The following is a 15,275-nucleotide window of genomic DNA, read 5'->3' on the forward strand; positions in this document are numbered from 1 at the left end:
GAGAGCACAGAAGAAGACGGAGAATGGTGGTCACCATGCAGTAGTAGAGCGAGGAAGGGATATATATATATATATATATATGAGTGAGGAAAGGCATTGAGATACTGCTCGGTGTCGCATAAAAAAAAAAAGAAGAAGCCTCTCACTGTCTGTTTCTCTGTTGCTCGCCACTGTCTCTCCCATAACTCTCCATCTGTCCGGGTAAACGCTCTGTAAGGGAGAAGTCCAGGATCCAGACTCCAGTCCCGCGTTTTGGCTCCAACCATGCTGTTGGAACCAGCAGCAGCAGCGAATGCCTGTTTTTGCCTGCCTCTCCTCTCCCTCTCTCGCTGTGCCGCTCTGCTCTGCTGCAGTGGATGGTCCTCACGGTGCGCTCGCAAACTCGTCTCAGTGGAGGAGATCCGAGCATCCCGCTGTCATTTTCCCACCCTTCTTCCTCGTCTCCAGCCCTCGTTCTTTTGCCGCCTCCCTCTCCCTGCCTAGAGGGTCTGGATAATTGCAGGGGAAAAGTCATAGGATAGACGATTGAAGGAGGGAAGAGCTCGGGAAGTGTTTAATCCAACACCTCTTGCACACATGACTGTGTTATGTTCCGCTGTCTCCGGGTGACAGAGAAGCTCGTGCTCTTAAACACCCGCTGCTTTTAGACTCTGTGCCAGGTAAGTTCTTTCTCTGGCTTGATGGGGGTTTTTTTTATCCTGCGTCTGATGTAGTGAGTGACAAGGGAGCGTCTTTTTGCTCATTTCTCCCCGAGGTGGGGTTGACATGTTCTGATGAGGAGGAGATGGCATGTTGGCAGAAGTTGTGTGTAAACAGCTCCAACGTAGGGCATGCTCCACATATGGTGTAGTGTGTATGCCTGTGTGCACATCTGTGCTTTATTATAGAACACTTGGGCTCTCTGAGCTCCCATCATATTTGGACTGCAATATATTCTGTTCTACTGCAGCAACTTGCGATCATTCGCTTTTTAAACATTGAGGCAGGATTAGCTGTGTTTACCCTCTTTTACTGTACACGCACATTCGAATGCTCCATACACTGTCATCCATAATCCCGTCTATATTGGCTGTCAGGGAGTGGTGGTCGCTTCTATTAATGTGTATTCAGAGCTCTTGGAGCGTGTTTCTTGCAGGGAGGGAGGGAGAGGGGCTGGGGTTTTCACAAAAGTGCAGCATTATTATTTTTCTTCCTTGAGGGAAACCCTGTGTACGTATTGCGCGTAAGAGTGCAGTGCAGCACAGATGATAACAAGGAGATTCTATGACAGCATTGTTGAGGGAGCACGCTACTCTTGGCATGTGCGTGTGAACGCGTACATGCGACTGTGTGGGCGTCTGTAAGCCTCGATGTACACTCTCATGTAGGGTTGAGCATTGAGTGGGCGGCTTGTGCATTGTTTTGTTCTTTTGAATGAATGAAGTGCTTTTAGTTTCAAGGTGTGTGTGTGTGTGTGTGTGTGTGTGTGTGTGTGTGTGTGTGTGTGTGTGTTTCCCTTTCCGACTGTGGTTGGTGACGTCAGCAGCAGCAGCACACACTCACTTTTGGGAAACACTCGTCCACAGCACAGTGCCGTCTCTTCCTCAGGTATCGGGTGGCGTTGAACTGTGGGTGGTGACTCGGTGGCGATTTACAACCTGGGTTCCAGAGTATTTGACCCCCCCTCCCCGGTGTAAATCAGCTCGCCACTGCAGCCTGTTAAGAGGAGATGCTTGGATGTTCATGTCCACTGCTGCACTGCAGACAGACTCTCTCCCACCAAAAGCTGCTCACGGTGTGCTGCTCAGCCGCAGACAGCGTAGGCTTGGTGAGAGAGCCTCTTCATCTATCTGCCTACGGTATTTGAACAGATGCTTGTAATCGGTAGTAACTTGCTGGCAGGCTGGGTTTTTACAGGTGCGGTTGGACCTCTCTGATGGGAATTGGAGCCGGTGTGTAGCGTTATTGCTGTCGCGCTTGAACAACTGTGCCTCTCGCGTCACTAAGCTGAAGAATCAAGGATGTGGGTAATCATTGAATAAGGGATCTCCAGTTTTCAGCAACACACAACCAAGTGGTGCTCATTAATCAGAATTGCAGGCCCTTACTGGTACTTCCCCTTTCATGCATCCTGCATGGACTATCATATCACTGTAGGTTTTAGGTATATATATATAAGGCAGCTATAGGGAAGCCCTGTCTCAAGTCACAGTGAAAGTAATCATCTGACTTCCTGAAGTGTCATTGAGCCAGAGCACTATATCCCCACCATCTCGAAGGGTACTACATCACGTAGCCGTGCGATGTCCCACTTAATGCAAGTGCTTGTTTTGCTGCCTTCGTGCTCACATGCACATATAGGAAACATAGCTTTTGCACGACCGAAATATAATCAAGGAGCTGGAGGCATATAGGTCCAGCTCTGGGTAAGTGCTGTGAATTTCAATCCATGTTGCACAGCATAGCTCCTAATTAATTCAAATGCATGCTGGGCCACCAATACTGCTGTTGCCTTTGCACACGCCACTTTACACTGATCATTGCCATTGTGCCATTTGCAGAAGCATCAGAATTAGATCCGGCACATGCCACATTTTGTGGCCCTGCACGCGCTGTATGTGCACAAATGTTAAAATGACCAGTTACCCCTTATCCTCTATTAAGCTGCACCAGACTTGAGCAATCTAGATACAGTATATATTAACCTGGCTGACAATGACAGGGTGTATGGTCTTGTCAGACACCTGCTGTGTTGGGTTTGTCTTCTAAGCGGCCTGGCAGGCATCAGGATGAAGCAGGAGACAGATATAGCTTTTTTCCTGTTGGAAGTCACATTTATTTCCAAGCGAGATGACTGACCCTTGAGTGGCTGCTGATTTTGATTGCACATACAGCTCGCTTGCTGTTAACATAATGTGTTTTCCTTAGGATGATAAACATGGCCCGTGTGTGTGTGTGTGTGTGTGTGTGTGTAGTTTGGTAAACATGTAAGCTGAACTGTGACCATTCAACATGCCGACAGGGTTCTGAATTAAATGGGTGATTCCCACAAAAATCACATAAATGAACAAATCGGTATTAACATACACACAGGCAGCAGCGCTTTAAAGGATGAAGGAGAACCATTCTGGGCGTTCTTGGATGTCAGTGACAATGGACTCACAGCTTTTGACAGCAGCAGTCATGGACGCTCTAACGCTGAAGCTCACAAACAATGAAAACAGCCGTCGGCCATAAGCAAATCAGTGGGAAACGATCATCGCTCTGCATCCTGACATGTAACTGTGAGACCACGGATAGAATATATATCACGTGTTATAATATATAATCACGTTAAGCAAATTAAATCAATTTGTGCAGGAGTGTTGGACTTACACATCTTTAAGTGAGTAAAGGAAAGCCGGGGTTCTTAAAAAGGTTATTGGACTGTGAAGGTTTTCTGATAGTTAAGTGGTTTTTGAACATTCAGGACTTTCCACATCGCTACAGTGACAAATGATGTTTGCAGAGCTCCCATTTGTGGACCACTTGTGTTGATTCGCACAGCCTAAGGAAGCGCATTGTCACAGTCCAACAGGGACCGGCTACTGGAACGACGCATCTCTGAAAAATGCCGACGCGCCGTACGTGAGGAGAGTCACATCTGTTGTGATGCAGCCTGGAGAACTTTACACCAAAGGAATGCGTTCGAAATGAAATGGAGAATGACTTGGAAAATGGCTGACAGCTTAATTTGGATGAGTTTAATTTGTCATGGATCACTGTTTCGGCAGCTGACACGGATGAAAGCTATGGCAGGGTATCTATTTGGTGAGTCGACGGGGATGATGTTCCACGGCTCTGGATGAATGCAAGACTGCTGTGGGACACACAGATGGCTGCCTGGCCTGTTCCATTAAGTTGCTGGTCGGGAAGGTGCTCCAAAGTGTGTGTGTGTGTGAGGGCGGGGGGGGGTTTGTGTGAGTTTGTTTGCATGTGTGTGTGAGGCGTGAACTGTCAGTGCACAGTTGGTCTGCAATCAGTGTCCAACTGACTCCCATCGACCCCTCACAGACACACACACACACACACACGTACAAGCAAACATACAGGGTGCCTCAGTCGCCTCTTCAGATCAGGCTTCTCTCCCGGTGGGGAATCTTGAACTGAACCCAAAAGAAAAAACAAGAGAAGAAAGCTCTCTCTCTACTCAGCATCTCCCTCTCTCTCTCTCTGTCACTCACCAACACACTCTCTCTTTCTTCTTTTCTCCCTCGTACTCTCTGCTTCACCCTTTCCCCTCCTCTCTCTCACCGGCTGTCAATTAGTTGCACTGCAGCCTGAGCCAGTGCCAGAGCTCCGCTTCTGAGCCACAGGTAAAGCATTAAAGCCAAATGACTCGTGCACTGAAACAGAATAACCTCTTTGCTACTTGAAAGCGCTGCTCTGGCCCACGTCTTGGAAGTCACACCTGGATAAGCGGCTCGGCGGCGACGATGCGTTTTACCTTTACCTCCACCAGTAATTTGCTGACACACCTTCACGCCTCGGATTCACCAAGTCACAGGATGATAAACGGTTGTGTGCTCTGGCACGCCGCCTTTCCCACCTTGTGTTGTTGTGTAATGGGTATGTGTGTCTGGAGTTGCATTTTCCCCCTGCAGTATAGGAGTGTATGGAGTGTTTTATATGTGAAAGCTATTAGGATCCAGGAAAAATATTTGGAATACCTGTTGTTTTAAGTGGGAAAACCCCTTGAGATGCGTCACTTTGTTTTCAAGAGGGTCATGACAAGGCAATCATGAACAATTCAGCACTTTATAGAGAGAATTCCCGTAAAGGCAGAGTAGAGACTGTCAAGGCCAGGGTTTCCCTGTGGTTTAAGGCCTACTTCTGATAATTGATTGTTGTGAGTTTTGTGGAGGTATTCAAATGTAACTAGAAAATGCATTTCCTGCGGAAATACGTGGAAATGCTTTAATGCTGAAGCAACACTGAAAAAAAAGCTGAATATTTGAAGAAAATATTAAAAAAGCTGAATATTTCAAGAGAATATTCAAAAAAGCTGAATATGTGCAAAAGTTTGAAAAAGCTGAATAGTTGAAGAGAATATTCAAAAAGCTGAATAGTTGAAGGGAATTTTGAAATAGCTGAATAGTTGAAGAGAATATTCAAAAAGCTGAATAGTTGAAGAGAATTTTGAAAAAGCTGAACATGTGCAAAATTATGAAAAAAGCTAAATAATATTCAGAAAGCTTAATATCTGCAAATGTATGAAATAAGCTAAATAGCTGAACAAATATGAAAAACCTGAATATTTGAAAAGAATATGAAAGGCAAAAAAATGTTGAAACATGTTGAAATGTCCATAAAGAGCTGAACATTTTAATATTTGAATGTTCTTTTTGTTTTTAGTATTAGTAGGGTACTAATAGAAGTAGTAGGAGTAGTATCAGTAGTAGTAGTAGTAGCAGTAATACTAGTATTATTAGTAAAAGTAGTATTAGTAGTAGCAGTAGTATTAGCAGTAGTACTAGTAATATTAGTAGTAGCAGTAGTATTAGCAGTAGTACTAGTAATATTAGTACAAGTATTAGTATTATTAGTAGTAGTAGAAGTAGAAGTACTACTAGTACTAGTAATATTAGTACAAGTATTAGTAGTATGAGTAGTAGTAGAAGTAGAAGTACTAGTAGTAGTAGTCCTAGTACTACTACAAGTAGTGGAGGTAGTATCAGTAGTAAACTAGAAGTAGTACTAGTACTAGTACAAGTACAAGTAGTGGACATGGTATCAGTAGTAGGCTAGTAGCAAAAGGAGTAGTAGTACGAGTAAAAGTTCAAGTAGTGGACGTAGTATCAGTAGTAGACGTAGTAGTAGTACTAGTACTACTACAAGTAGTGGAGGTAGTATCAGTAGTAGGCTAGTAGTAGTAGTAGTAGTACTATTACAAGTAGTGGACATAGTATCAGTAGTAGTACTAGTACAAGTTCAAGTAGTGGACGTAGTATCAGTAGTAGAAGAAGTAGTAGTAGTAGTAGTACTACTACAAGTAGTGGAGGAAGTATCAGTAGTAGGCTAGTAGTAGAAGTATTAGAAGTAGTATCAGTAGTAGGCTAGTAGAAGAAGTAGTAGTAGTAGTAGTAGTACTAGTACTACTACAAGTAGTGGAGGTAGTATCAGTAGTAGGCTAGTACTAGTAGTATTAGTAGTAGTACTATTACAAGTAGTGGACATAGTATCAGTAGTAGTACTAGTACAAGTTCAAGTAGTGGACGTAGTATCAGTAGTAGAAGAAGTAGTAGTAGTAGTAGTTCTACTACAAGTAGTGGAGGAAGTATCAGTAGTAGGCTAGTAGAAGAAGTAGTAGTAGTAGTAGTAGTAGTAGTAGTACTAGTACTACTACAAGTAGTGGAGGTAGTATCAGTAGTAGGCTAGTACTAGTAGTATTAGTAGTAGTACTATTACAAGTAGTGGACATAGTATCAGTAGTAGGCTAGTAGTAGCAGTAGTAGTAGTACTAGTACAAGTACGAGCAGTGGACGTAGTATCAGTAGTAGGCTAGTAGTAGAAGTAGTAGTAGTAGTAGTCAGACAGACAGAGAGTGAGACAGAGAGAGATAGACAGACTTGTGTATACATTTTAAAGTTTAAATGGAGTTTCTAGGTGAAAGTATACCTGATCAGAAGATGTTTGACAAAAAAAACTACAAATCCCACTGACTGCTCCTGTCTGCCGCTCCTGTCCGCCAATCAGAGCACACCTGCTGTCACTTCTAAAGATCAAAGCCACAGAGATCAAAGCCATCTTCGCGCCTGTGTAACTGTCTAGAGCCTGTCTCTATTCCTCCATTTCGGAGGGTCCGAACAAAAGCTTCTCACGCTCACACCGAAAGTCGTATTGCCAAAATTTTCGCACCGTTAGCGCCACAAGACTCTGCTGAAGACACTGATCACTTTTATTTTTTCCTAGTGTCAGAAATGTGGACGCTAGGGCGAGTTAGAAATGTGTGATTTTCAGCATTTCTTTGAAAATCTGCTTCTCGATTTGCATTAGATCGAATGAGAAGCAAAAGAGACTTGGCCGCACTTAGAGGTTGCTAGTTCAAATTCTGTAACTGTCACAGAGTTTTTGAGCACATTGTGAGAGACAGGACAAGTTTGTCTACAAAATTGGAAAAGATCACGTGTGTAGAGTGAAAATTGTGGCCGGGAGGAGTTTGGAAAGGAAAAAAATCTGAAGTATGACGAGGAGCTCTCACACTCTAACGATGATGTCACGCACTCTAGCAGGCGCAATACACACCCATTATAAACTCTAATGAGGTCTGAAAAAACCATAAAACATAAACTGTGATTATATAAAAACTGTAAAAGATATCAAAAAACTGAGCAAGAGTTTTATAGTTCAAAGTCTTGTAGATTGTTTAAAGTTTAAATGGAGTCTGTAGGTGGAAGTATGTGAAACTAGTCGGAGTTCAAAGAGGATGATGTTAAAGAGGTTTTTAGGCTGATCTCCATAGGAATGCATTGAAAAAAAAAATATGAAAAAGCTGAATAATATGAAAAGTATGAAAGGCTGAAAAAATGTTGAAGATGTCCCGGAAAGAGCTGAAAAAGCTGAACATTTTTATAGTTGAATGGTTTTTGTAGCTGAAAGTATGCAGAAGCTAGAGGCGACCAAAAAACGTACGGAAGAAGAATAATAAAAAGAAAAAAAAAAATAATAAAGATTAGGATAACATAGGTTGGAAATGCTTGAAAGCATTTCCACCAACAAGTCATTGCTCATTGTCATTATGCTTTGTTTGAATTATTATGTTTTTTTATTCATGTGAATCCTTCAGCACATTTAGAAAAAAAAACTACCATTGTAAATTACCAAAGCATTTTTGTCGGTCTAGGCAATATGCTATTTTTCAATAAAGGGGCTATTTCAACACGCACCAAAATTATTTATATAAATAAATAGAAGAACGGACTTGAGCTTTCAGAGGGTCAGCTCTGTTTTAGCCTTTTGGACCACTTGTTAGGTGGGCCATTATATAAACAAAATCCTTTTTCAAACACACAAAAGTTGATGATGTTGATATTGTGCAACATAAACATCAATTTGTGCAACCATACAAAACTCTTGGGTTAAAATACCTCATTCAGTGTAAACATCAAACAGCTTTAATAAAGAGTTGGAAAAAGGTGATTCATAATATGTGATACTGTCCGGTGGAGAGGAATAAGGTGCTTTTAACAGCATAAAAGCTACTCAAGGGAAAACACAAAGGGAAATCTGGATGTTAAATGATCGTTGAAATAGCATACATAAAGCTACATTGACTGTATGTGACATCCACAGGGCTCCAGACTAACTTTTTGCATTGGTTGCACTGGTGCGCCTAACTTTTTTTTTTAGGTGCACCAGCACAAAATGTAGGTGCACCCACATTTTTCATCGCGTCGCCTTTAACGCCAAAAAGTCACCTTTTTCTCGCTCTCCTTTTACATAATGACACCCCCTTATGGCCTAGGTTAACTGCAGCACCATCAGCACCCAGAGGAACCGTTTTCTCCAGCCAATCTGCACACTGATGCCCAAGCGCAGTAAATGCTTGCTTTGTGGCAGCATAAATTCCTCAAGAATAAAAAGATCATACAGGTCACTAGTCTATAGATTGCAAATGGAAAACTGTTTATGTGATCTTAGCCTAGCCTAATTATATTCTTACTTAGGCTATTCATTTTTAATAATAATATTAGGAATAGGCTACTATACAATTTCCTATTCATGACCTTCAAACACTGTGCGTGTCCATGCTCCACTGGACATGTCTAATTAACATGTTGACCGGCCTCCCTTTATGCAAAATGCAGCAGTAGAAAATAACGCACTCCTTCGTAGAGACGTCTGTGTCGCCGTCAATCATGAATGACGTGTACGTGGCGTTTCCAACCTCCGCAGCTGTCTTGTTCTTTAGTGTGTCGTCATTTTTTTCATCAGAATAATTTCAGACTTAAATTTAGTGAACGGCAACTCCTCCTTTGCAATATTGTATGCGACGTTGAATTTTATAATAATTTCCGATTCCTCAGCGGACGTGATTGATACAGCCTGACGCTGAAATGCAGCTGGATGAGGGGCCACTTTATTAACACACTTATCACGGCATGTAGTATGCTTTTTGGACATATTGCGCTTTTTCAATGTCTCGATGCGAAATGTTGTTGACTCCTCCACAAACGCACTATTACCGGCCAAATGCTGACCGCACTCCCGACAATAAATGCAGTGCATTGAGTCCTTTTCTTCATCGTACATCAGCCAGGGAAATTGCTTCAACCAGTCCTGTCTGAAGGCATATTTTTGGGCTTTTTAATTATTCTCGGGGCGAGGCTTTCTGCCTCTCTTCATTTTCAAAGTAAATCGAAGCGCTCAGCGTCAAAGCGCTCAGAGTACCTGCTCTGCTCGCTCGCATTTTCGAACTGACACAATTTACAGCAGTGAAAAGGACCACAGCCAATCAGAGGCAAGGACCCGCCCGAGCTCTGTCTCTTATTGGTTTAGACCACGATACCGTCAGGAGAACATAAAGAGATGCTGCGCTTATGATTTTTTTTTTCACCCGAGCAGCGTTAGGTGCACCAGTGCGACCTACAATTTTTTTCAGTCGCACTCATAAAAATGTTGGTCGCATATGCGACCAAAATGGTCGCACTCTGGAGCCCTGATCCAGTCCCCATGTTGAATGTGGCAAAAATGTGCACGGAGCTTACATCGGTTATGTAATTGACCCCATCCCTCCACCACACAAAGCTAATTTACTGATGATGGTTTCAAATCCTGTGTTCTTTTGACACTGCATCGCAGGGCCTTGCTCCCTTAGTTGCCATGGAGACACCATTAGGCAGTGGTGCTGCACCAATTCTTGTATTTTCATTTTTTTTTTTTTTTTTTTTTTTTTGCATAACCCCACGCCAAACTGTGCCGCTTGTCGGGGACTCGCCCGTGCCAACCAACCGCAAGTGTGGGCGGACGGATGGGTGCATGCATGTTTATGTGACCGAGAGTGAGTGGGAGAGTAAAGAAGAGCGAGATCAAAACAAGGTGGGAGGGTTTGAGGGAATGAATGAAAGGAGAGGGGGAAAAGAATGACAAGGAGAGGAATGAATGATGGACACACACACACACAGATACACACGGATACACATTGATCACGCACTTGTATACAGGGTACACATCCTCCAGCAGAGATGACTAGATTAGGTCCGTGATAGTGAGCAGGGTGAGTGTGTGGGTGGTGGGATGCTGCAACAGTGCAGCTTATTTTGCCTTCAGATTGATCCCTGCAAACGTCTCTCAGGGGCTTCTCACCGCATTACATCAAGCCAATTCACACAGCCATGATGCCAAAATCCAGATTCACTCTAATTATTATCACACATGGATCTGATAATCATCATTTCCGAGAGGAATAGACATATTGGTGTATAATACAGTGCAATATAATTAAAATGGGCTCATTTAGTTACACATCAATAGAAAAATCATTTACGTTCACCAGGTTATACATTACTGATGTGATCCCTTAAACCTGTTATACATAATTATGGTGAGTGAGCCATTTTTTGTTGATCCACTGAACCTATTTGCTCCTTGTGGTTACTGAAAAAAAATAATTTGACCAGAAGTATAGTTTCCAATTCAATTTCAATTCGACATGAGAAATGTGATTTACCAATAGCTAAAGTTATAAATATGTATGAGTACAGTGAAATGATCTGGTTGCAGTGTTGCTCTTGGTCAGCAGGTGTCAGAGTTTGGAAAGGTTCATCTTTAATTTCAATGAAAATACTGTAAATGTGTGATTAATGGCATATTTGATCTTTTGTTTTTTCGCATTTGATTCAAGGTGGGGCGCTTTGGTTTTTGTATTGAGTAATGCAGAATAGCTCTACATACAATGAGTTATATTTCAAGTAAGTGATTTTATCCCTTGTGCATTGGATTTGTCTTTCCCCAGCTCAACTACATTTAGTACGAATGAGCAGCTAGATCACATGGTTCAGCCATGTTCAGACGTTACCATTTGAGCTCTTATCTCTTTACTGTCTGTATATGTCTTTACCACCTGTCCAATCGCTGCTAGTTCTATGCTTCAGAATCACAACTCCATCCAATCACCATCTTCAAGTACATGATACAAAATGAACTTTGATTGCCTTCAAAGTGTTTTTCTACCTTACCATTTGTGTGCCTTTGCCTCACCCACACTGCCATAGTTGTCGTAGGTTTTTGTCATACTAGGGTTTCTTTAAAATTCTTTAAAGTTTTGAAAATATGTAGCAGTCTACAAAATATGTTGGGCTCCTGACTCATTATGGAGCCTGCTCCTGCTTTGCAAGGCATGCACAGAGGCTTAGCTCTGTGACAGATAGTCATGATCTGATGTGCTGTGGACACACTGTGCTCCCGCAAGGCAAGTAGCCAGCGGAGGTAGGTCAAGGGAGAGACTGCATGAGGGAAAATGGAGTCATCATTGCTATGTTTATACATATGGAGAGATGTTTTTTTTCCTTTCTTATTTAGAGCCATGTGATAAAGGTGGCAGTGGCAGCTGTAATGGGACATTCTTTCATTGTTTGATGCGACGCGCTAGACTTTAAACTCTTTCATTAATCTTTATAATGTAATGTGAAACCACACAACAATCCTCCGAACAAGATGTGATTTGCATTTCCAGCAGCATGAACATCATCTTTAAATAAACTGGAGACAAATTGTTGCGTTGCCACAAGAAGCAAAGGACAGCATTTGTTCCTACGCAAACATAAATGATAAACCAAAATGAGGCTGCTGGTTCAGATCCAGCTTCTTTCATCATCGTTAGAACTGATTTGAATTGCGAAGTTATCATCGACAAACGACTCTCAATGAGACATATCTCAGTCTGTGTTTCTTGGTACATGGAAAAGATTTGGATCAAATCCGATATAAAAAAATGCTATGTAACACAAGACTCTCATGAACACAATGACCATCTGGATGTGGACTGTACCTCGGCCAAGAATCTGGCAAGAGGACTTTTTCTATACCTCCTCTTTACTCTCTGTCTCTCTCTCTCCCTCTCTCTTATCCACCCACGCCCACAACGGCACGCACACATCCTCTTATCTGAGTCCTCAAAACTCTCTTTCCCTTGTTAACTCAGCGTGTTTTTCTGCAGTATTAAGCACAAGCAAAGTTTGATTTTGCCTCAGGCATTTTGAAAGCATCCAGTGTGAATTAATGGCTGTAAATTCTCTCTGAACGTCTGATTTCAGCGCAGAGACTACGCACTGAAGTGGTGCAGGTTTTGACAGCACCAGAAACCCCATCGCACAAACAAACCATCCAAATCCCCTCGGTGGTATTAATGTATGCTCTCACAAGTCTCGCCGGTACCCGTTCCATCACAAATGCAACATTGAAGACTCTGGTGCATTAGGGGGCCATCTAAGGACAGTTTGACGAACTGTTTTTGGGCTAACTGGTGGCTGCCATAGGATTTATTTCAACTTGTGTGATCCAAACATTTTCAATAACTGTGCTGTCCAAAAGAAAAAATGTATTGGAAAATTAACAATATATTTGAATCTAACGAAAACCCTAAAGTCCATGATATTACACCATCAAAATCAAAATCCCCCCAAAAACTTTCAGTGTGGTCAAACTACATGAGATAACAGCAAAAACTTCAACCCAACTGCTCACATCACTTATATATATTATCTGCACTGGTGACGTTGAAGGCCAGTTGGCCAATGCATTGCCAACAGTTTGGAGACAAAGATTTCTGTTTACGTGAGTTTGACAATTTACTCACCCACTTTTACAGCTCTGAAAAAATAATGTTCTAATCCTACTCAATGTGTAAAGTGTCCTAAGATAACTTATTTTTTGTCATATAACACTATAAAATTGAAATTGAATTGAATTGAGAAAATACCATAGACTGTAGAAAACAAGTGGCTGTCATCATTGGGACGTCACGCATTAGTTTGTAGACAACAAAGCCTTGACTTAAGAATTTTGGCTGTCACCATCTTGGATTTTGTCCATCACCATCTTGGAATTTTGCTACCGGACGATGGAAGGAACCCTATTTGCACTGTGGAGGAGCAACAGGTGGATCTGACACAAGCAGCAGAGCGCACTGCATCTGACTGGATCTGGCTTCGCACCAGAAGCCAGATCCAGTCAGGTGCAGTGCGGTTGCCACTAGGGGTGCCGCTCTGCTGCTTGTGTCAGATCCACCTGTTGCACTGTGGAGGAGCAACAGGTGGATCTGACACAAGCAGCAGAGCGGCACCCCTAGTGGCAACCGCACTGCATCTGACTGGATCTGGCTTCCGGTGCGAAGCTGTTAACAACGATAGCTTCCATAATTCCAGTTAAACTTTACAGCTAAGTGTTAAAGTAACCTTAGAAACGAATTGTATTTGTAGCGAGACTTCCATGCAATCAGACTTCCTTATGCAACCAGAGCAGTCGCCCCCTGATAGCCAGTTGAGAGCGCAAAAGTTTAAGGCACTTCTGCATTGGCTTCACTTTTCAGAACTAAGGCAGTCGCCACTGGAAAATACATCCAAATAGTAGACTGCTTGTTAAACCGCAATGCCTTCTATTAAGTTCTTTTTTGGCTAAATCCTGATGATGTAATTTGTGGGTGGAGAGGATTTGGAATTGTTTAAAGGCATGTCAGATGGAGCTGGGTGTAATGTAATTGCTGAATGTTTTCAATGAGTAACATGTAATGAGTATTGCAGTTTTCAATTAACTTACCCAACACAGGTAAAGGGTCTAAGGTCTGTACAAAGCACACCAAACCGTAGGCCTCAGAAGTCCGGCAACGTGTGTTGGACTGTTTTTTCCCCCTGCAAGGCACTGGCACTGTCACTTTGTGTTACAAAGGCATTGTGCAGGCTGGATCGCCTCCTGTTTGTGCTCTGTAGCTCACCACATGCACACCAAATTGCTATTTGGTTACAGTTGGAAAATCATAGCCGATGCTTTTGCAACACTCACAACAGACTTAATGGGAGTCCTTGATGGAGATTTTCATTCAGGACCCTAGCAATTATTTTGTAAATTGTGATGATAATTGGAACAGATTATGGCTGCAGACTGAAGATGTACCCTATTTCAGTGGTTTGCAGGTACAGGAAGGTGCAGCAGAAAGTCTGCAGTTGTGTTAAAACAATGGGAGCAGGCTTGTGAGCTTAAAATAAGTACCGTCACCAGTTTTATCTAGTACTTTCTCAGGTTAAAGCTGACCCTCCTTATGACCAGCAGACTCAACTATAACTTCCCAGACAGCCCACAAAGATCTTAAGAGGAGATAACCAAGAGAATGAGTGCCGTGGATCATTGTCTCTAGTGGCCAAATGCCTTGCCATGAGCTACAGTAGCGTAGAATACATGAGTCACTTCGCTGCCATCTACTGATATTGCTCACCACATTACACAGTCAGTCATCACGGGAATGCAATTACACCCACTCCCCCACAGCTCCTATTAATAGCCACGGATAAATCATCAATGTGACATGTCCATGACACGCTGCCAAATTTTAATCAAATGACCGTGGCATGAGTATCATCCCAAACATAATGTGTCCACCAAGTCGGATGGAGAATAACTGCAATGCCACGGCCCAAGAGGAACATGAAATATACATACAGTTATGCTGCTCGATGGAAATGTGCTTAAAAAAAAACTCCACTGCTGCGTGAACAAGTGTAGGATTGAGACTTCATATGCAAATTTTACATTTACACCTTCTCCATGTGGACTCAGTGGAAATGTGGCACCTTTTGTGACGATGCGGTGGCGACACAACACCTTCATCTCCAGGTCCACCTGTGTCGGGGAAACACACAAGAGCCCCCTCCTCCTCCTCACAGCTGATCTGCAGCAGGTCGAGCCAGAGACCTGCTGACTAGTAAGAGGCAGGGTCATTAGGCCAGCTGGTGCTGCTGTGATGCCCACTGAGCAGCACATGTCTGGCATTAACACCTACAGACAGGACTATAGATTCACACACTCAAATCATTCATCATCGTTCCAGTCAAATAAAATCAAGACATAACCTGCTATCACGCATTCAGTCAGAAATAGCTGGTAATAGCAAAATCCAGTTTGAGAGGCTGGCTTGTGACTGTTTGTTAGTTTGAATCTCATTGTTAGGCACTGTGACATTGATCAAAATACTTCCTGTGCACACTCTTAAAGCTCTAGTCTATGATTTGAAAGGTTTGAAGAAAGCATCCCCCAACACACACACA

General features: G+C 42.6%; 1 protein-coding gene across 9 annotated transcripts in view; it reads left to right on the forward strand.

Annotated features, from left to right (window-relative positions):
• The window catches only part of dlgap2a (discs, large homolog-associated protein 2a), a 191,742-nt gene that overhangs the window by 73,926 nt on the left and 102,541 nt on the right, over window positions 1-15,275 (forward strand). Inside the window, exon 1 of one of the 9 annotated variants that reach the window (XM_084014347.1) lies at window positions 602-652. The exons of 7 other annotated variants lie outside the window; for them this stretch is intronic. The gene's annotated coding sequence lies outside the window, so the exon portion shown is untranslated. Of the gene's footprint in view, window positions 1-601; window positions 660-15,275 lie in introns of those variants that run through there. One more of the 9 variants, XM_084014348.1, reaches the window with a different exon arrangement.

Source organism: Eutrigla gurnardus (genome assembly GCF_963514095.1).
Source record: "Eutrigla gurnardus genome assembly, chromosome: 7".
NCBI lineage: Eukaryota > Metazoa > Chordata > Actinopteri > Perciformes > Triglidae > Eutrigla > Eutrigla gurnardus.